Source organism: Ylistrum balloti, unplaced genomic scaffold, assembly GCF_031769215.1.
Source record: "Ylistrum balloti isolate Yb309-2 unplaced genomic scaffold, AGI_CSIRO_Ybal_v1 Utg371012, whole genome shotgun sequence".
NCBI lineage: Eukaryota > Metazoa > Mollusca > Bivalvia > Pectinida > Pectinidae > Ylistrum > Ylistrum balloti.
Window position 1 is genome coordinate 238,541 of NW_026782563.1, and position 22,184 is coordinate 260,724.

General features: G+C 37.5%; 4 non-coding genes across 4 annotated transcripts; 3 read left to right on the forward strand and 1 right to left on the reverse strand.

Moving 5' to 3' along the window:
- The first annotated feature begins 2,347 nt into the window (after positions 1-2,347).
- On the forward strand, positions 2,348-2,427 carry Trnat-agu (transfer RNA threonine (anticodon AGU)). The gene has a single exon. It is a non-coding gene; the product is annotated as a tRNA-Thr (tRNA).
- Positions 2,428-4,665: 2,238 nt separating this feature from the next.
- Positions 4,666-4,739, forward strand: Trnat-agu (transfer RNA threonine (anticodon AGU)). Its single transcript has one exon. It is a non-coding gene; the product is annotated as a tRNA-Thr (tRNA).
- A 15,049-nt stretch (positions 4,740-19,788) lies between these two features.
- Positions 19,789-19,862, forward strand: Trnat-agu (transfer RNA threonine (anticodon AGU)). The gene has a single exon. It is a non-coding gene; the product is annotated as a tRNA-Thr (tRNA).
- Positions 19,863-20,595: 733 nt separating this feature from the next.
- Trnat-agu (transfer RNA threonine (anticodon AGU)) lies at positions 20,596-20,669 on the reverse strand. Its single transcript has one exon. It is a non-coding gene; the product is annotated as a tRNA-Thr (tRNA).
- Positions 20,670-22,184: the final 1,515 nt, after the last annotated feature.

Sequence of the window (22,184 nt, forward strand, 5' to 3'; positions counted from 1 at the left end):
ACCCCGTTTCATCGATGTTAAGTTTAAATTAAGACTTTATTAACATATCGGTATATTCTTGTTTTTTTCTTTTTTGTTTTGTTTGTTGTTTTTTTTTATCTCCACTTCTCCCAAAGGTTTTCAATTGACATGTCTACATGCAATGCAATCTATAAAATTCTAATTTGCAATTCGTCGTAATCTGCATATTACGTTTTAATTTATCAAAATAGTAGCTTCAGACCATACTTATGTTCTAGACGTTCATCTTAAAATCACTCGATATTGGTAAATTATTACATTTGATAAATACATGGAACAAGTCAACTCCTTATCTACATTTAGATATTTCTTTTCCACATTTTAAATTTTCCTCAGTTTTAATTCTTTGTATCACTGACATGTTGCAGTTCACAAGTTGGTTATAATGTATCTAATTCTACATTGGTATTGCAAGGCGGTATTATGTGTTTACACAAACCTGACAGTAGTAGAGATAATATCATTTTTGTTGTTTCTTTATGCAACCTTTCAGGAATTAAGAGTTAAATGACTCTGTAACTATAGCATTCCTACCACGGATTTTATAGACACAGACATGATACATTCAACCATTACAATAGAGTGGCATAACAACAGACAACGGGCTTCCAAACAGAATATGTGTCACACTACATTATATCAATGAAAGAGTCGGCTATCTCACGGGACGCAACTTTTTGAGATTCTACAGAGGGAAGGGAGACAACTCGAATATGTTTCATCCTTGGTGGCCACCCAACGGTGTATATGATGCCTGAAGCACACAATGGGTCCTCAATTCTAGTATTCCATATTGAACACTCTTACACTTGCTAGTTGATGAATATTGAAGGAAAGTTTTAAGGTCATCATACTGATCTCATCGAGAAAAAGTAAAGGTTACAGAATGAAAACTCGTTGCGAACCTTGAATAAGCATAACATCACTTGTGAAAACAGTTAGCGAACTTTTAATTACGTTCGTATGGAGGAGGAAACGATTGATATACCCCCAGAAAAGCAGGAAGTAATCAAGTTTCTGGAATTTGGTACAATATCTTACAAGTTCTACCGCGAAATAACGACTTGTTCAGAAACCCTTTCACTCGATATTTTCCCAATCAGCAATAAACATTCTAGGCCCGGTGTAAAAATAATCTCATTATATTAATGAAAAATGGATCAGTTGAAACAAGGAATTTTTCAGGGTTCAAATTTAGTAATGATCCTTGGTTCCACTTTTAATTTTTCTGATTAGTTACAGAGTTTAAAATGTGCACATGCACTTGAAGTTCTTCTGAAATTATTGAAAAAAATAAGAAAAAATACGAAATGTATTGAATTTTGGAGCTAGTGTACCTGCCCATTTAGTTTTTTTTTTAAATATTCCTTTCGATCAATTTTTATTTTCTTCGGTTGCCTCCTAGATTTCAAAATTTAGGTCTTGGCATAAGTGACCTGTCCAAGCAGAAGGAAACAGTTGCATGGTGCAGTTTAATTAATTGATCGGCTATGCTGTATCTAATCATAAATTTTAATTGAAAGGTCTCTTTTACATGTATGACTTTTCTATAATTTTAATGATGGAGATATCTTATGCTAGCATTTATAAATATGAACGAAAATGAAGAGCAATTAAAGGTAGCCTGAAGGGTCCTTAATAACATATAGTTCTGTTTGTTTTCCCTGCTTTGAAAGAAATAATTTTAATGCTGGAGTCATGTTACGGAGGTTTTGATAATTTTGTTTTTATTTGTTCTATCTATGCTGATGATTCCTCCTTTATACAGAATATGCAAAAGTAATAAACGTTCTTTTTAAATTATCTGATATGTTTTCACAAAATACAAAGGTCATTTAATTGTGGAGCTAGCGCACTTTGTCATTAATATTTTGATGTTTCTTTCGAACACATTGGATCAGCACCTGAGGAACCTCCGAGGTTTAACATCTGGCCTTAGCACCGCTGATGAGTCGAATAAGACCCAAACAAGTGTATGATGTATGAACGTACGGGTATAAATGGTGATTAAGGAGTTTTCTTGCTATCAGAAATTATACAAAAGAGTCACACTAGCAAAGATCTGATTGATGGAATTTCCAGATATCTGTTTATGTTTATAAATGAATATGTTAGATATTAATAAATAGAAAAATATAAACAAAACAAGTCTACATGACGTATGTATGTTTATATACGTGTCCTATATATTTATAATTTCCTTTGTACGTTCTCTATTGACATTTTAACGATATATATATATATATATCTGTTTCTAACCTAGCCTAACTGGTCAGGATATATACATATCTATAAATAGACCTATAATCCATCTTCGTTACTTATCGCCTCCATAGCTCAGTTGGTTAGAGCGCCAGTCTAGTAAACTGGAGGTCGAGGGTTCCCCCTGGAGTCCCCCTGGAGCCTCCTATTTTATAAACACTTCTTGTTCCATAGAAACATAGAAAATGTATTTAGTATTTATAAACGATTTACTTAATGAGATAGGGAATTCCGACTTAGGGGCAGTAATTGTAGATTTAAATGTCAATGTTCCTACACAAGCAGATGACATCTGTCTGGTAAGTACAAGATCTACAAATCTTCAGAAAATGATATTTATATGTGAAAATTATAGTAGAAAATGTCGATTTTCTTTTTCTGGTTTAAAAAGCAAACTTGTAACTTTCACAAACCCAAATATTAGAACTTGTATTGTGTACAACCATCTTTATCTTTATGACTGTATTATGCCACAGGTTGACGAAATTACTCATGTGGATATTTTATTAAATTCTAAACGAAATTCTTTTGAGAGAACAACACGTGCGTGTAATAAATTAAGATCGGGCACGATGGCACTTACACGTTCTGGGGCTCATCCTTGTGCTCTTAACCCCCTTACAGTTGCAAAATTGATAAAAATTAAAGTGTATCCATCTGCCCTATTTGGATGTGATCTCTGAAATTTAACAAAAACTGAGATATTAATGTTGGAAAGAGCACAACATTTCATCGTTAAATCTATACAGGGGTTTGAAAAAAGAACAAGAACGGATATGTGTACATCTCTTCTTGGTTGGACCTCTATTGAGGCATATATTGACATTAATTTTTTTTAATTTTTTGGTAGATTGTGTAGAATGAATGCAATGTCGCTGGTTTATAAAATTTTTATTACAAGAATCTTTTTGTTTGAATTAGATAGACCGTACCAACAGGGATTTATTCCTGACATAGTAAGGATACTGAGAAAATAGTCATTGTATCACTATCTCAGCGACTTTGTTGAAACTGGAGTATTTCCAAAGAAATGTACTTGGAAATTTATTATGTATACTTCTGTAATGAAATATGAAGAACATAATTTAAATGAAGGTAGGAAAGATGATATTGATTTCTCAAGATTCGTTGAAATACAGGACCAGCTTAAACCTAACGTCTTATGGAAACTAGCGCTCCAGTTTCCCCAACACATGGAAAATATACAATATATAATGAAAATAGTAGTAACTATTCGAAACTTGACGACAATGGAATTATGTCATAAATGTGGGTTTCTATATCATGACCCAATAGCACATTTAGTACTACAGTGTAACTATACTTCAGAGTTGGGAGATCAACTATGGTGCTGTATAATCAATGTCAAGGATATACTGTTTAGTGTATATTTACACTCCCTATCAGACTCCGAAATGCTACATATATTGATTGGAGGAAAGGTTAACCACAATATTAGCGAAGAAGAGTTGATCGATTTTAGATTAATATCAATCACGTATGTTTACAAAATGTGCAAATATTACTATACCTAATGTATGAATCAATTATATTAATTATGTTATAAATGAAGATATATTGTATGTGTATGACATATTTACATAATTTTGTGTAAATTTGTGGGTTCCCCAACCCCTGTGTGATACTGGCCCACAAATCTATCCTTCTAGTGCATACCTTACACATTATTGTATTACACAAGTGTATTAATACTTATTTATCATTATGCTGCTGATATTGTATGTCTCAAAGTGAATCCTAATTCATATGACATACACTTGACATGTGGAATTAAAACTATAACTTACTATGTATATGTAAACTCTTCCACATATACTCTATGATAATTTATCAATTTGATGTTTCACGTCCATGTGCACCTATATATACATGTATATAATATTTATCATATATTTATACTATAAAATGTTTTCTATCCATGTTCTATACTCTCTGTACTCTTCATTTTGGAGACAATAAAGAGAATAATAGAAACATAAAAAATGTGAAAATGCATAGTTGATTAGGTACAGAATTACCATTTTTCAACAAAGGACTAGAATTCTACCGGTTGATGTACAACGAAAGTACAGATTAGCAGATGGTGCTGTTAGTGACTGATCAAGCCTACAATACGAATTATGAATTATGTCTGATATTTCATTATGTTTATAAAAGTTAGATATAATCAATAGAAAGAAATAAACAAATCGACTGGACGTATACATGTTTATATGATATATATAATCTCTATTGACTTCTTAATGATATATATCTGTTTCTGACTGAACCTAGCTAACTGATAAGGAGATATACATCTCTATAAACAGTCCTGAGGGAAACAAGTGTTTACTGAACTATAATCATCTCAGGTGACTTATCGGCTCCATAGCTCAGTTGGTTAGAGCGCCAGTCTAGTAAACTGGAGGTCGAGGGTTCGACTCCCTCTGGAGCCTCTTATTTCTTGTTCCATAGAAAAAGTGAATTACCATTTTGTAATAAATCACTAGACTCATACATGTTGGTGTCCATGAATTGTAGATAGCGCTGTGAAAGACCAGGTAAACCTATTTAAAACTCAAAACCTTGACACAAACAGAAAAGACAAGTGACCTTGTTAAAATGACCAACAGCTCTCAGGTATTGTCTAGATATTTTAATATCTGAAGACGAGCAATGCCAACGTTGTCTTGATTTTGCTAATTGTACTATCATGTGATGTAAACATAATTTATTCGCTAATACACAAATGAGATCATACCGTATTTTCCCGTAAAATGTCAGTAAGTACTATTGTTTTCTCCACTGAAATGTTAGTGATGATCACCGTCTTCTTTCGTAAAATGTTAGTGATGATCACCGTCTTCTCCCTTAAAATGTTAGTGATGATCACCGTCTTCTCCCGTAAAATGTTAGTGATGATCACCGTCTTCTCCCGTAAAATGTTAGTGATGATCACCGTCTTCTCCCGTAAAATGTTAGTGATGATCACCGTCTTCTCCCTTAAAATGTTAGTGGTGATGACCGTCTTCTCTCGTAAAATGTTAGTGATGATCACCGTCTTCTCTCGAAAAATGTTAGGGATGATCACCGTCTTCTCCCGTAAAATGTTAGTGATGATCACCGTCTTCTCTCGTAAAATGTTAGTGATGATCACTGTCTTCTCCCGTAAAATGTTAGTGATGATATTACCGTCTTCTCCCGTAAAATGTTAGTGATGATCCCCACCTTCTCCCGTAAAATGTTAGTGATGATCCCCACCTTCTCTCGTAAAATGTTAGTGATGTTCACCGTCTTCTCCCGTAAAATGTTAGTGATGTTCACCGTCTTCTCCCGTAAAATGTTAGTGATGATGACCGTCTTCTCCCGTAAAATGTTAGTGATGATCCCCACCTTCTCTCGTAAAATGTTAGTGATGTTCACCGTCTTCTCCCGTAAAATGTTAGTGATGATGACCGTCTTCTCCCGTAAAATGTTAGTGATGATCACTGTCTTCTCCCGTAAAATGTTAGTGATGATCCCCACCTTCTCTCGTAAAATGTTAGTGATGTTCACCGTCTTCTCCCGTAAAATGTTAGTGGTGATGACCGTCTTCTCCCGTAAAATGTTAGTGATGTTCACCGTCTTCTCCCGTAAAATGTTAGTGATGATCACCGTCTTCTCCCGTAAAATGTTAGTGATGATCACTGTCTTCTCCCGTAAAATGTTAGTGATGATCCCCACCTTCTCCCGTAAAATGTTAGTGATGATCCCCACCTTCTCCCGTAAAATGTTAGTGATGATCACTGTCTTCTCCCGTAAAATGTTAGTGATGATCACCGTCTTCTCCCGTAAAATGTTAGTGATGATCCCCACCTTCTCCCGTAAAATGTTAGTGATGATCACTGTCTTCTCCCGTAAAATGTTAGTGATGTTCACCGTCTTCTCCCTTAAAATGTTAGTGATGATCACTGTCTTCTCCCGTAAAATGTTAGTGATGATCACTGTCTTCTCCCGTAAAATGTTAGTGATGATGACCGTCTTCTCCCTTAAAATGTTAGTGATGATCACTGTCTTCTCCCGTAAAATGTTAGTGATGATCACCGTCTTCTCCCGTAAAATGTTAGTGATGATCACTGTCTTCTCCCGTAAAATGTTAGTGGTGATGACCGTCTTCTCCCGTAAAATGTTAGTGATGATCACCGTCTTCTCCCGTAAAATGTTAGTGATGATCACTGTCTTCTCTCGTAAAATGTTAGTGATGATCACCGTCTTCTCGCGTAAAATGTTAGTGATGATCACTGTCTTCTCCCGTAAAATGTTAGTGATGATCACCGTCTTCTTTCGTAAAATGTTAGTGATGATCACCGTCTTCTCCCTTAAAATGTTAGTGATGATGACCGTCTTCTCCCGTAAAATGTTAGTGATGATGACCGTCTTCTCGCGTAAAATGTTAGTGATGATCCCCACCTTCTCCCGTAAAATGTTAGTGATGATCCCCACCTTCTCCCGTAAAATGTTAGTGATGATCCCCACCTTCTCTCGTAAAATGTTAGTGATGATCACCGTCTTCTCCTGTAAAATGTTAGTGATGATCCCCACCTTCTCTCGTAAAATGTTAGTGATGATTACCGTCTTCTCCCGTAAAATGTTAGTGATGATCACCGTCTTCTCCCGTAAAATGTTAGTGATGTTCACCGTCTTCTCCCGTAAAATGTTAGTGATGATTACCGTCTTCTCCCGTAAAATGTTAGTGATGATTACCGTCTTCTCCCGTAAAATGTTAGTGATGATATTACCGTCTTCTCGCGTAAAATGTTAGTGATGATCCCCACCTTCTCCCGTAAAATGTTAGTGATGATCCCCACCTTCTCTCGTAAAATGTTAGTGATGTTCACCGTCTTCTCCCGTAAAATGTTAGTGATGATCACCGTCTTCTCCCGTAAAATGTTAGTGATGATCACTGTCTTCTCCCGTAAAATGTTAGTGATGATCGTAAAATGTTAGTGATGATCACTGTCTTCTCCCGTAAAATGTTAGTGATGATCACCGTCTTCTCCCGTAAAATGTTAGTGATGATCCCCACCTTCTCCCGTAAAATGTTAGTGATGATCACTGTCTTCTCCCGTAAAATGTTAGTGATGTTCACCGTCTTCTCCCTTAAAATGTTAGTGATGATCACTGTCTTCTCCCGTAAAATGTTAGTGATGATCACTGTCTTCTCCCGTAAAATGTTAGTGATGATGACCGTCTTCTCCCTTAAAATGTTAGTGATGATCACTGTCTTCTCCCGTAAAATGTTAGTGATGATCACCGTCTTCTCCCGTAAAATGTTAGTGATGATCACTGTCTTCTCCCGTAAAATGTTAGTGGTGATGACCGTCTTCTCCCGTAAAATGTTAGTGATGATCACCGTCTTCTCCCGTAAAATGTTAGTGATGATCACTGTCTTCTCTCGTAAAATGTTAGTGATGATTACCGTCTTCTCCCGTAAAATGTTAGTGATGATGACCGTCTTCTCGCGTAAAATGTTAGTGATGATCCCCACCTTCTCCCGTAAAATGTTAGTGATGATCCCCACCTTCTCCCGTAAAATGTTAGTGATGATCCCCACCTTCTCTCGTAAAATGTTAGTGATGATCACCGTCTTCTCCTGTAAAATGTTAGTGATGATCCCCACCTTCTCTCGTAAAATGTTAGTGATGATTACCGTCTTCTCCCGTAAAATGTTAGTGATGATTACCGTCTTCTCCCGTAAAATGTTAGTGATGATCACCGTCTTCTCCCGTAAAATGTTAGTGATGATTACCGTCTTCTCCCGTAAAATGTTAGTGATGATTACCGTCTTCTCCCGTAAAATGTTAGTGATGATAATACCACCTTCTCGAGTAAAATGTTACTGATGATCCCCACCTTCTCCCGTAAAATGTTAGTGATGATCCCCACCTTCTCTCGTAAAATGTTAGTGATGTTCACCGTCTTCTCCCGTAAAATGTTAGTGATGATCACCGTCTTCTCCCGTAAAATGTTAGTGATGATTACCGTCTTCTCCCGTAAAATGTTAGTGATGATCCCCGTCTTCTCCCGTAAAATGTTAGTGATGATCACCGTCTTCTCTCGTAAAATGTTAGTGATGATCACCGTCTTCTCCCGTAAAATGTTAGTGATGATCCCCACCTTCTCTCGTAAAATGTTAGTGATGATCCCCACCTTCTCTCGTAAAATGTTAGTGATGATCACTGTCTTCTCCCGTAAAATGTTAGTGATGATCCCCACCTTCTCCCGTAAAATGTTAGTGATGATCACTGTCTTCTCCCGTAAAATGTTAGTGATGATCACCGTCTTCTCCCGTAAAATGTTAGTGATGATCCCCACCTTCTCCCGTAAAATGTTAGTGATGATCACTGTCTTCTCCCGTAAAATGTTAGTGATGTTCACCGTCTTCTCCCTTAAAATGTTAGTGATGATCACTGTCTTCTCCCGTAAAATGTTAGTGATGATCACTGTCTTCTCCCGTAAAATGTTAGTGATGATGACAGTCTTCTCCCTTAAAATGTTAGTGATGATCCCCACCTTCTCTCGTAAAATGTTAGTGATGATCACTGTCTTCTCCCTTAAAATGTTAGTGATGATCACTGTCTTCTCCCGTAAAATGTTAGTGATGATCACCGTCTTCTCCCGTAAAATGTTAGTGATGATCACTGTCTTCTCCCGTAAAATGTTAGTGGTGATGACCGTCTTCTCCCGTAAAATGTTAGTGATGATCACCGTCTTCTCCCGTAAAATGTTAGTGATGATCACTGTCTTCTCTCGTAAAATGTTAGTGATGATTACCGTCTTCTCCCGTAAAATGTTAGTGATGATGACCGTCTTCTCGCGTAAAATGTTAGTGATGATCCCCACCTTCTCCCGTAAAATGTTAGTGATGATCCCCACCTTCTCCCGTAAAATGTTAGTGATGATCCCCACCTTCTCTCGTAAAATGTTAGTGATGATCACCGTCTTCTCCTGTAAAATGTTAGTGATGATCCCCACCTTCTCTCGTAAAATGTTAGTGATGATTACCGTCTTCTCCCGTAAAATGTTAGTGATGATCACCGTCTTCTCCCGTAAAATGTTAGTGATGTTCACCGTCTTCTCCCGTAAAATGTTAGTGATGATTACCGTCTTCTCCCGTAAAATGTTAGTGATGATTACCGTCTTCTCCCGTAAAATGTTAGTGATGATATTACCGTCTTCTCGCGTAAAATGTTAGTGATGATCCCCACCTTCTCCCGTAAAATGTTAGTGATGATCCCCACCTTCTCTCGTAAAATGTTAGTGATGTTCACCGTCTTCTCCCGTAAAATGTTAGTGATGATCACCGTCTTCTCCCGTAAAATGTTAGTGATGATTACCGTCTTCTCCCGTAAAATGTTAGTGATGATCACCGTCTTCTCACGTAAAATGTTAGTGATGATCACTGTCTTCTCCCGTAAAATGTTAGTGATGATCACCGTCTTCTCCCGTAAAATGTTAGTGATGATCCCCACCTTCTCTCGTAAAATGTTAGTGATGCTCGTAAAATGTTAGTGATGACCGTCTTCTCCCGTAAAATGTTAGTGATGATCCCCACCTTCTCCCGTAAAATGTTAGTGATGATCACCGTCTTCTCTCGTAAAATGTTAGTGATGTTCACCGTCTTCTCCCGTAAAATGTTAGTGATGATATTACCGTCTTCTCGCGTAAAATGTTAGTGATGATTACCGTCTTCTCCCGTAAAATGTTAGTGATGATTACCGTCTTCTCCCGTAAAATGTTAGTGATGATCACGTAAAATGTTAGTGATGATCCCCACCTTCTCCCGTAAAATGTTAGTGATGATCCCCACCTTCTCTCGTAAAATGTTAGTGATGTTCACCGTCTTCTCCCGTAAAATGTTAGTGATGATCACCGTCTTCTCCCGTAAAATGTTAGTGATGATCACCGTCTTCTCCCGTAAAATGTTAGTGATGATCCCCACCTTCTCCCGTAAAATGTTAGTGATGATCACTGTCTTCTCCCGTAAAATGTTAGTGATGTTCACCGTCTTCTCCCTTAAAATGTTAGTGATGATCACTGTCTTCTCCCGTAAAATGTTAGTGATGATCACTGTCTTCTCCCGTAAAATGTTAGTGATGATGACCGTCTTCTCCCTTAAAATGTTAGTGATGATCACTGTCTTCTCCCGTAAAATGTTAGTGATGATCACCGTCTTCTCCCGTAAAATGTTAGTGATGATCACTGTCTTCTCCCGTAAAATGTTAGTGGTGATGACCGTCTTCTCCCGTAAAATGTTAGTGATGATCACCGTCTTCTCCCGTAAAATGTTAGTGATGATCACTGTCTTCTCTCGTAAAATGTTAGTGATGATTACCGTCTTCTCCCGTAAAATGTTAGTGATGATGACCGTCTTCTCGCGTAAAATGTTAGTGATGATCCCCACCTTCTCCCGTAAAATGTTAGTGATGATCCCCACCTTCTCTCGTAAAATGTTAGTGATGATCACCGTCTTCTCCTGTAAAATGTTAGTGATGATCCCCACCTTCTCTCGTAAAATGTTAGTGATGATTACCGTCTTCTCCCGTAAAATGTTAGTGATGATCACCGTCTTCTCCCGTAAAATGTTAGTGATGTTCACCGTCTTCTCCCGTAAAATGTTAGTGATGATTACCGTCTTCTCCCGTAAAATGTTAGTGATGATTACCGTCTTCTCCCGTAAAATGTTAGTGATGATATTACCGTCTTCTCGCGTAAAATGTTAGTGATGATCCCCACCTTCTCCCGTAAAATGTTAGTGATGATCCCCACCTTCTCTCGTAAAATGTTAGTGATGTTCACCGTCTTCTCCCGTAAAATGTTAGTGATGATCACCGTCTTCTCCCGTAAAATGTTAGTGATGATTACCGTCTTCTCCCGTAAAATGTTAGTGATGATCCCCACCTTCTCCCGTAAAATGTTAGTGATGATCCCCACCTTCTCCCGTAAAATGTTAGTGATGATCCCCACCTTCTCCCGTAAAATGTTAGTGATGATCCCCACCTTCTCTCGTAAAATGTTAGTGATGATCCCCACCTTCTCTCGTAAAATGTTAGTGATGATCCCCACCTTCTCTCGTAAAATGTTAGTGATGATTACCGTCTTCTCCCGTAAAATGTTAGTGATGATTACCGTCTTCTCCCGTAAAATGCTGGTGATGATATTACCGTCTTCTCGCGTAAAATGTTAGTGATGATCCCCACCTTCTCCCGTAAAATGTTAGTGATGATCCCCACCTTCTCTCGTAAAATGTTAGTGATGTTCACCACCTTCTCCCGTAAAATGTTAGTAAAATGATGATGTTCACCGTCTTCTCCCGTAAAATGTTAGTGATGATACCGTCTTCTCCCGTAAAATGTTAGTGATGATAACCGTCTTCTCCCGTAAAATGTTAGTGATGATCACCGTCTTCTCGCGTAAAATGTTAGTGATGATCACCGTCTTCTCTCGTAAAATGTTAGTGATGATTCACCGTCTTCTCCCGTAAAATGTTAGTGATGATCACCGTCTTCTCCCGTAAAATGTTAGTGATGATCACTGTCTTCTCCCTTAAAATGTTAGTGATGATCTTCTCCCGTAAAATGTTAGTGATGATCACTGTCTTCTCCCGTAAAATGTTAGTGATGATCACCGTCTTCTCCCGTAAAATGTTAGATGATGTAAAATGATGTTCACCGTCTTCTCCCGTAAAATGTTAGTAAAATGAGTGATGATCACTGTCTTCTCCCGTAAAATGTTAGTGATGATGACCGTCTTCTCCCTTAAAATGTTAGTGATGATCACTGTCTTCTCCCGTAAAATGTTAGTGATGATCACCGTCTTCTCCCGTAAAATGTTAGTGATGATCACTGTCTTCTCCCGTAAAATGTTAGTGGTGATGACCGTCTTCTCCCGTAAAATGTTAGTGATGATCACCGTCTTCTCCCGTAAAATGTTAGTGATGATCACTGTCTTCTCTCGTAAAATGTTAGTGATGATTACCGTCTTCTCCCGTAAAATGTTAGTGATGATGACCGTCTTCTCGCGTAAAATGTTAGTGATGATCCCCACCTTCTCCCGTAAAATGTTAGTGATGATCCCCACCTTCTCCCGTAAAATGTTAGTGATGATCCCCACCTTCTCTCGTAAAATGTTAGTGATGATCACCGTCTTCTCCTGTAAAATGTTAGTGATGATCCCCACCTTCTCTCGTAAAATGTTAGTGATGATTACCGTCTTCTCCCGTAAAATGTTAGTGATGATCACCGTCTTCTCCCGTAAAATGTTAGTGATGTTCACCGTCTTCTCCCGTAAAATGTTAGTGATGATTACCGTCTTCTCCCGTAAAATGTTAGTGATGATTACCGTCTTCTCCCGTAAAATGTTAGTGATGATATTACCGTCTTCTCGCGTAAAATGTTAGTGATGATCCCCACCTTCTCCCGTAAAATGTTAGTGATGATCCCCACCTTCTCTCGTAAAATGTTAGTGATGTTCACCGTCTTCTCCCGTAAAATGTTAGTGATGATCACCGTCTTCTCCCGTAAAATGTTAGTGATGATTACCGTCTTCTCCCGTAAAATGTTAGTGATGATCCCCACCTTCTCCCGTAAAATGTTAGTGATGATCCCCACCTTCTCCCGTAAAATGTTAGTGATGATCCCCACCTTCTCCCGTAAAATGTTAGTGATGATCCCCACCTTCTCTCGTAAAATGTTAGTGATGATCACTGTCTTCTCCCGTAAAATGTTAGTGATGATCCCCACCTTCTCTCGTAAAATGTTAGTGATGATCACCGTCTTCTCTCGTAAAATGTTAGTGATGTTCACCGTCTTCTCCCGTAAAATGTTAGTGATGATCCCCACCTTCTCCCGTAAAATGTTAGTGATGATCCCCACCTTCTCCCGTAAAATGTTAGTGATGATCCCCACCTTCTCTCGTAAAATGTTAGTGATGATCACCGTCTTCTCCCGTAAAATGTTAGTGATGTTCACCGTCTTCTCTCGTAAAATGTTAGTGATGTTCACCGTCTTCTCCCGTAAAATGTTAGTGATGATCACCGTCTTCTCCCGTAAAATGTTAGTGATGATTACCGTCTTCTCCCGTATAATGTTAGTGATGATCCCCACCTTCTCCCGTAAAATGTTAGTGATGATCCCCACCTTCTCTCGTAAAATGTTAGTGATGTTCACCGTCTTCTCCCGTAAAATGTTAGTGATGATCACCGTCTTCTCCCGTAAAATGTTAGTGATGATCACCGTCTTCTCCCGTAAAATGTTAGTGATGATTACCGTCTTCTCCCGTAAAATGTTAGTGATGATCCCCACCTTCACCCGTAAAATGTTAGTGATGATCCCCACCTTCTCTCGTAAAATGTTAGTGATGTTCACCGTCTTCTCCCGTAAAATGTTAGTGATGATCACCGTCTTCTCCCGTAAAATGTTAGTGATGATCACCGTCTTCTCCCGTAAAATGTTAGTGATGATCCCCACCTTCTCCCGTAAAATGTTAGTGATGATCCCCACCTTCTCCCGTAAAATGTTAGTGATGATCACCGTCTTCTCCCGTAAAATGTTAGTGATGATCCCCACCTTCTCTCGTAAAATGTTAGTGATGATCACCGTCTTCTCTCGTAAAATGTTAGTGATGTTCACCGTCTTCTCCCGTAAAATGTTAGTGATGATCCCCACCTTCTCCCGTAAAATGTTAGTGATGATCCCCACCTTCTCCCGTAAAATGTTAGTGATGATCCCCACCTTCTCTCGTAAAATGTTAGTGATGATCACCGTCTTCTCCCGTAAAATGTTAGTGATGTTCACCGTCTTCTCTCGTAAAATGTTAGTGATGTTCACCGTCTTCTCCCGTAAAATGTTAGTGATGATTACCGTCTTCTCCCGTAAAATGTTAGTGATGATCCCCACCTTCTCCCGTAAAATGTTAGTGATGATCCCCACCTTCTCCCGTAAAATGTTAGTGATGATCCCCACCTTCTCCCGTAAAATGTTAGTGATGATCCCCACCTTCTCCCGTAAAATGTTAGTGATGATCCCCACCTTCTCCCGTAAAATGTTAGTGATGATCCCCACCTTCTCCCGTAAAATGTTAGTGATGATCCCCACCTTCTCTCGTAAAATGTTAGTGATGTTCACCGTCTTCTCCCGTAAAATGTTAGTGATGATCACCGTCTTCTCCCGTAAAATGTTAGTGATGATCCCCACCTTCTCTCGTAAAATGTTAGTGATGATCACCGTCTTCTCTCGTAAAATGTTAGTGATGTTCACCGTCTTCTCCCGTAAAATGTTAGTGATGATCCCCACCTTCTCCCGTAAAATGTTAGTGATGATCCCCACCTTCTCCCGTAAAATGTTAGTGATGATCCCCACCTTCTCTCGTAAAATGTTAGTGATGATCACCGTCTTCTCCCGTAAAATGTTAGTGATGTTCACCGTCTTCTCTCGTAAAATGTTAGTGATGTTCACCGTCTTCTCCCGTAAAATGTTAGTGATGATCACCGTCTTCTCCCGTAAAATGTTAGTGATGATTACCGTCTTCTCCCGTAAAATGTTAGTGATGATCCCCACCTTCTCCCGTAAAATGTTAGTGATGATCCCCACCTTCTCTCGTAAAATGTTAGTGATGTTCACCGTCTTCTCCCGTAAAATGTTAGTGATGATCACCGTCTTCTCCCGTAAAATGTTAGTGATGATCACCGTCTTCTCCCGTAAAATATTAGTGATGATTACCGTCTTCTCCCGTAAAATGTTAGTGATGATCCCCACCTTCTCCCGTAAAATGTTAGTGATGATCCCCACCTTCTCTCGTAAAATGTTAGTGATGTTCACCGTCTTCTCCCGTAAAATGTTAGTGATGTTCACCGTCTTCTCCCGTAAAATGTTAGTGATGATGACCGTCTTCTCCCGTAAAATGTTAGTGATGATCACCGTCTTCTCCCGTAAAATGTTAGTGATGATCCCCACCTTCTCCCGTAAAATGTTAGTGATGATCCCCACCTTCTCCCGTAAAATGTTAGTGATGATGACCGTCTTCTCCCGTAAAATGTTAGTGATGATCCCCACCTTCTCCCGTAAAATGTTAGTGATGATCCCCACCTTCTCCCGTAAAATGTTAGTGATGATCACCGTCTTCTCCCGTAAAATGTTAGTGATGATCACCGTCTTCTCCCGTAAAATGTTAGTGATGATCACCGTCTTCTCCCGTAAAATGTTAGTGATGATCACCGTCTTCTCCCGTAAAATGTTAGTGATGATCACCGTCTTCTCCCGTAAAATGTTAGTGATGATGACCGTCTTCTCGCGTAAAATGTTAGTGATGATGACCGTCTTCTCCCGTAAAATGTTAGTGATGATCACTGTCTTCTCCCGTAAAATGTTAGTGATGATCCCCACCTTCTCCCGTAAAATGTTAGTGATGATCACCGTCTTCTCCCGTAAAATGTTAGTGATGATCACCATTTTCTCTTGGGAAATTGAAGTTATTATCATATGTAATCGTACTTACGAAATTAACTAATATATAACAAATAGATACATTTCAAAATATGGAAATTATAAAGAGCACCTCCATATGTTATTACAAGATAAAATTCATCTTTGAATTCAACTATGAATTTTGTTACTTGAAACTCAACTGCACATATCTAAAGAACGCTTAACTATGTGTTGTTTTCTGAAGATTGCTTCTACGTAATTCATTCATATGTATATTTATTGTAATTTTTTGCATTTCTGTTGTGTTGTATTTCTGCATTTCTGTTGTGTTGTATTTCTGTATTTCTGTTGTGTTGTATTTTTGTATTTCTGTTGTGTTGTATTTTTTTGTGTTTTATTTCTGTTGTGTTGTATTTCTGTTGTGTTATATTTCTGTAGTGTTGTATTTCTGTTATGTTGTATTTCTGTTGTATTTCTGTATTTCTGTTGTGTTGTATTTCTGTATTTCTGTTGTGTTGTATTTTTGTATTTCTGTTGTGTTGTATTTTTTTGTGTTGTATTTCTGTTGTGTTGTATTTCTGTTGTGTTATATTTCTGTTGTATTTCTGTATTGTTGTATTTCTGTTATGTTGTATTTCTGTTGTATTTCTGTATTTCTGTTGTGTTGTATTTCTGTTGTGTTGTATTTCTATTGTATTTTTGTTATGTTGTATTTCTGTTATGTTGTATTTCTGTTGTGTTGAATTTATGTTGTGTTGTGTTTCTGTTGTGTTGTATTTTTGTATTTCTGTTGTGTTGTATTTCTGTTGTGTTGTATTTCTGTTGTATTTTTGTTATGTTGTATTTCTGTTGTGTTGTATTTTTGTATTTCTGTTGTGTTGTATTTCTGTTGTATTTTTGTATTTCTGTTGTGTTGAATTTCTGTTGTGTTGTATTTCTGTTGTGTTGTATTTCTGTTGTGTTGTATTTCTATTGTATTTTTGTTATGTTGTATTTCTGTTATGTTGTATTTCTGTTGTGTTGAATTTCTGTTGTGTTGTGTTTCTGTTGTGTTGTATTTTTGTATTTCTGTTGTGTTGTATTTCTGTTATGTTGTATTTTTGTTGTGTTTTATTTCTGTATTTCTGTTGTGTTGAATTTCTGTTGTATTTCTGTTGTGTTGTATTTCTGTATTTCTGTTGCGTTGTATTTCTGTCGTGTTGTATTGAAAATCCTCTAATAGACAGTTTATTTGTATGGAAATTTGTTCCAATGTTGATGAGATTATTGTTACTTGAACGACTTATCGTATTTTCGAGAATAAATAAATAAATAAACTTGCAGTTGCATGTTTATATTGTCCGCTGTGAGACAAATACAACAACATGTAGCGTTTGTTTATCTTTTCATTTCTTTTTAATACTACTGATAAAGATATACAGTATACATAGATACATACGGTGTACGTGAAAATGTAGTACAATTACCCCGGGAAACTAATGATTAAAAACGTGCATCACTTATTATCTACATGGCACGTGTACGATATAAGATTTATCGGCTCCTTAGCTCAGTTGGTTAGAGCGCCAGTCTAGTAAACTGGAGGGTTCGACTCCCTCTGGAGCCTCTTATTTTTTAAAAAGTGGTGAAAACAAAAACAAAGAAAAAAGCTTGCAATCTATCGAAAATACTCAAGTGCGTTTTCGTCTGACATTTCGTAGAATGCTTAGAATCTGTTACAAAAATAAGTTGAAGGCAATATGGAGATTTAACATTAGCGTCGGCCCAAACGTGGGATTTCAAAATCTGATAGAGCCTCGTTCAGGACAATTTAGTTTCAGAATGCCGTCTATGAACAAGAGCCCCAGAGGGTCTATATTGCTCAACTGGTTGAAGTGAAATTGATGTCAAATATTGAAAATATGCTATTTATTTATTGGATTTTATTTTAAATCGAGATATTCTAAGACTTCAATGATCACTAGAGTAGTAGATGAGATGTGAAATCATTTTACAATCAAGTGTTGCAAGACTAGGTCTAACAGAAACTAAGTGATAGACCCCGGGTAAAATTCAAACATCGCAATTGTGTTTTCTTTTTGGTGAAGATTTTTCTGCTTAAATCTTCACTAAATTGAAAACTACTTGTTTGAAAAAGTGTAATAGTTTGATACAATGATGATACAATTTCATAGAAAGTGTTATTTAAAAATGCACAGCACCTTTAACGACCACACAGATGTTTTTGTTATAACTCCGTCACCCCCATCCGCTCCAGTATGTGGTACCAGGTTCCGGTGTCCCCCACCAGCCCAGTTCTGTGGTACCAGGTTCCGGGGTCCCCAACCCGCCCAGTTCTGTGGTACCAGGTTCCGGTGTCCCCCACTCGCCCTGTTCTGTGATACAAGGTTCCGGTGTCCCCCACCCGTCCCGGTATGTGGTACCAGGTTCCGGTGTCCCCCACCAGCCCAGTTCTGTGGTACCAGGTTCCGGTGTCCCCCACCCGCCTAGTTCTGTGATACAAGGTCTGTGGTACCAGATTCCGGTGTCTTCCACCCGTCCTAGTATTTGGTACCAGGTTCCGGTGTCCCCCATCCGCCCAGTTCTGTGGTACCAGGTTCCGGTGTCCCCCACCCGTCCCGGTATGTGGTACCAGGCTCCGGTGTCCCCCACCCGCCTAGTTCTGTGATACAAGGTCTGTGGTACCAGATTCCGGTGTCTTCCACCCGTCCTAGTATTTGGTACCAGGTTCCGGTGTCCCCCATCCGCCCAGTTCTGTGGTACCAGGTTCCGGTGTCCCCCACCCGTCCCGGTATGTGGTACCAGGCTCCGGTGTCCCCCACCCGCCCAGCGACAGCAGCAGCAACATGGATTCAGTTTTTAACATCCTTTTACGACAAACGTTTCTGGATCACAGCAGCAGCAAGACTGTTTTCAAGACAGTTTTATGAATCCAAGTTTGGGATTCATGAAAAAGATACATAAAATTTTGTGTTTCTGGTGTGATTCTGTTAACATGGCGATGCTTTCTTGTTGTTATATGGACGTTCTTTTCATGAGCTCCAGTATAGTTCACAACTATGTATCTATTCTGCCGTGTAACTGTTATAACAATCTGATAAACCCTTAGTTTAGATATTGTTACCGTTAAATAAGACAATTTACGTAGCGTAAGACATCGCTCAGTTCTACATTGGCTAAGTTTGTACATTTAGGAGGTGGTGAGGGTATTATTCTTAAAACTAGACAGAACTTTTAAGCCTAATAATTGAACACAATAACTTATTGTACGTGTGCAGGACAATATATATTAAATTATAATTCAAATAAGCGTGACATAGCAATGCATATCACTATTGGCAGAGAAAGAGCTAAACCGCTGTATGTCCTAGATAAAAGGTTTATAACACACCGGTATGCTTTTACTAGCCCGATAAGGGTATACCAATAGATAGATGTACATGTACAGATTTTGATATATATATATCAACAAAGGTAGCCGGAAGGAAAACGGATATTATTTCAAGATTCAAGAAACTTTATGTATCATAAAGATATGGGCTCCATAGCGCCAGTCTAGTAAACTGGAGGTTGAGGGTTCGACTCCCTCTGGAGCCTGAATTTTGTAAACGATTTCCAATCAATGAAAGATTTAAGCACACTTATCACGTAATGATTATGCAATTATGTGGTGTTTATTCCTTTTTTTTTTTTGTAAATATATTCATCTTTTGATGAATTCAAATTGTTTCTAGTCAATTAATATTTCATTCGCCATCAGTCGTTTAAGTTTGTCCTAAATCCATTTTCGTCGTCTTCTAAACAGCGTTTAGGAAAGTGATAAGGGACAAGTATTTATTTGTGTACAGTAGTGACCAGTTGTACACATATATACATGTAAATAGCTTGTTGTACGTTATATGTTGTTTTACCATTACATATTACAATTATCTTTTCTACTGTTTCTATCTAATAAACATGCGGATATTGATATGAAAGTGTATATAAACCTATGTATTTGTAAGTGTTGTTTAATATCGTGTAGATTAAAACGGTTAATAACGGCTCCATAGCTCAGTTGGTTAGAGCGCCAGTCTAGTAAACTGGAGGTCGAGGGTTCGACTCCCTCTGGAGCCTCTTATTTTATAAATGATTCTTATTCCATTGAAGATGTGAAAATGCATTATTGTTGGCTGAATATAGAATTACCGTTTATCAGTAACTAGAACTAGAATCCTACCAGTTGATGTACAATGATTGTACAGATTGTACTGTTATTGGCTGATCAAACCTCTAATATGAATTATGCCTGATATTTCATTATGTTTATAAAAGAATATGTTAGATATATATGTTTATATAATATATATAATCTCTATTGACTTCTTAATGATATATATCTGTTTCTGACTGAACCTAGCTAACTGATAAGGAGATATACATCTCTATAAACAGTCCTGAGGGAAACACGTGTTGACTGAACTATAATCATTTCAGGTGATTTATCGGCTCCATAGCTCAGTTGGTTAGAGCGCCAGTCTAGTAAACTGGAGCCTCTCATTTCACAAACGCTTCTTATTCCATGAAAATGTGAATTGTCATTTTACAAGAAATCACGACTCCTACCTGTTGGTGTCCGTGTTGCGCCGTTAAAGACTGATCTAACCATTTAAAAATTATACACTTTATAAAAATGTCAGATCTGAGAATCAGTAAATACATTATAACTTATATAACACTCTAAATGAATCTATTGAGATAGGTAGTTTCGTGAGCAAAATATTTGTCAATCTAAGATCGGTATACGATACATCATAAGATCTGTATTGCAATATGATTCCTATATATATCATGATATTTATAAAAGAAGAGGCTCCAGAGGGAGTCGAACCCTCGACCTCCAGTTTACTAGACTGGCGCTCTAACCAACTGAGCTATGGAGCCGATATGCACTGTACAAATACATTGATATATGTATATACATAACGTCTACACTTACGTAATCTTTCTTGCATATTGCATCATAACTTTGAACACTTTAATTAATATCATTTTACTACAAAGGTATATCACGTTACATTTGGCATGTACGTACAAAATCTACATTCTTATCACGAGAATTGACATAGAAATAGACATATGTCTGTCTGCCACATATGGATCAATTCACATGTAAGGCTGGATGTTTTTAATATAACATACCAAACATGTTGACATCCCATCGTCACAGTAGATATGTTTCGATCATTTAATCCGTAACTTTTCATTCACATTCTCTTACAAATAGCGAAGGCATTGCGTTCATATTTCATTGAACACCTGTATTAATATTACATTGCCCAACCCCAGTTTAATATTTGCATTATTAATAAACTATTCGATGATGCTTACTTAGCAGAGGTACGTCATCTTAGATTATTTTTATTACTCTATCTTAAAATTTAATCATGACACATTTCAAATGTAAATTTTAATGGAAAGTAAATTATAGTGAAATAGTTTCAACAGATGTTCATTCCTATATATAACCTTCACTAAAACATCGCGATATGTATTGAAATGCTAACTGAGAGTTATATTTCAATATTGCATTACCTGGTCGATTTCAATATAGCTTGTTCCTAGTTCCATCAGTGTAGTATAAACAGTACACAACAGTTGGTTTTTAACTGGAAGTAATTTATTTTGAACAAAAAAATAACATTTATTAAAACCTTTCAATCTGGTTTCTCATTCATATATATATCAGCAGTAAATATTCTTATCGTTCTTCTGATGAGGACGACGAGGATGAAGAAGACGAGAAGAGGAGAGCGATGATGCAAATGCGTCATCAATAACAGGTCAACGCTGAAAAATATAAGTATAAGAATATTCATGAGGTAAGTCTTCAACGTGGACATATATAATACTCAATTACATATGTATGGTGTTGAAAAAAATGCAGAAATTTGTAAATAAGACGTGTATTTGCGCAGTATATTGTTCCAATTTTACAGTAATCCGGAGTTCCGCAGTGTCAAAGTACTATTTTATCAAAAATATATTTACATCGGGGTATATAGGATACATTTTTCAGCAATTTTGATAAAGGGTCCGCATTCACGTAATATGTACGGTTGAACTTTAATATTGGGTCAAATATAAGTTTTTTCTTACTGTAAATAAAACGTCGTGCAGTGATTTCGTCAATATGTGTTTCTTGGTGACGTTGAACCAGAATGATTCTGGAATCGAAAGATTGGTTAAACAAGAAAATTACGGCATGGTGTGTTGTTTTGTGGCAGGACTTGTCAAAGTGTCATGAAGAAATGAGATCTTGTTGAAATAAAAAAAAAAAAACCAAATAAATAGATAAATTTATTTTCCATTATATGGCATGTTGTTTATCAGTTCGGAAGCTCTCTTGAAAATACTGGTTGTGTCCGTATTGAAGTAAATAATCCGAACAAGGTTTAT